Below are 1,191 nucleotides of genomic sequence, written 5' to 3'. Positions count from 1 at the left end.
TTTTAGAAAGGGCGCTACATGACGCTACATCATAATGCTAGCGGGCAGCATGTCGTCCTTCAAAGGCTTCCAAGTCATTGACTGTGGTGGCGCTACAAGCTCTGCGCCTAGAGCTCAAGCTCTGACCAAACAAAGAAAACTCCAGCCCTCATTAGAATATAGGAACAAGAGATAAAAGACACAGAAATAAAAAGAGTCTAAAAATACATTTCTAAAATTTATTTATTTTTATTTTATTTTACCTTTATTTTACCAGGACTTCCTTGAGATAAAATCTCTTTTTCGAGGTAGACCTGGCCAAGAGGCAGCAGTACAGTAAGACATATAAAAACACAGGACAACATAATAAAATCAACCATAAACTAGACTCTACACTGCAAAAAATAGAAATCTCAATAAGTTATTTTTTCTTAAAATAAGTGTGTTTTTCCTTGATTTGAGGAGGTAAGTAAGACACTTTGCCAGTGGAACAAGACAATTTCCTTTTAAAATAAGAAAAAACTATTTTATCGTCTTATTTCAAGTAAATATTATCTAACTATCTTATTTTAAGAAAGAAAATACTCATTCCATTGGCAAATCATCTTATTTACCTGCTCAAATTAAAGCTAAATATACTTAATTTAAGCCATTTTTTACTTATTTCTGGATTGTTTTTGCAGTGTACAATAACGGTTACAATTATCTGTGCAAGCGGTTTTCAAAAGTGATTTAAAATGCTGTAGCGGAATAAGACTCCGTAATTGCAGGGAGTTTTGAATATTGTGCCACAACCATGGTGCTGCATAGGAAGATGATGTTTTGTCGAGATCTGCACTGCAAAAATGATCTAGAAATAAGTAAAAATGTCTTAAATTAAGTGTATTCACCTTTAATTTGAGTAGGTAAATGAGATAGTTTAAATTTGGAATGAGTATTTTTACTCTTAAAATAAGATAATTAGATAATATGCACTTGAAATAATTCGATGCAATTGTGTTTTCTTATTTTAAGTGTAAATTGTCTTGTTCCATTGGCAAAATCTCTTTTACCTCCTCAATTCAAGAACAAATGCACTTATTTTAAGAAAAAAGGACTAATCTAGATTTAGATTTTTGCAGTGTGTGTTGATCCTGGGAATAGTGTAAAGAACACGACTTGAAGAGCGCGAGTTGTAACCACTGTTAGCTACAGACATGAGGTGACACACTG

The sequence above is a fragment of the Cyprinodon variegatus genome, unplaced genomic scaffold (genome assembly GCF_000732505.1).
Source record: "Cyprinodon variegatus isolate N-32 unplaced genomic scaffold, C_variegatus-1.0 Scaffold995, whole genome shotgun sequence".
Lineage (NCBI taxonomy): Eukaryota > Metazoa > Chordata > Actinopteri > Cyprinodontiformes > Cyprinodontidae > Cyprinodon > Cyprinodon variegatus.
This window is presented reverse-complemented; position numbering follows the sequence as displayed.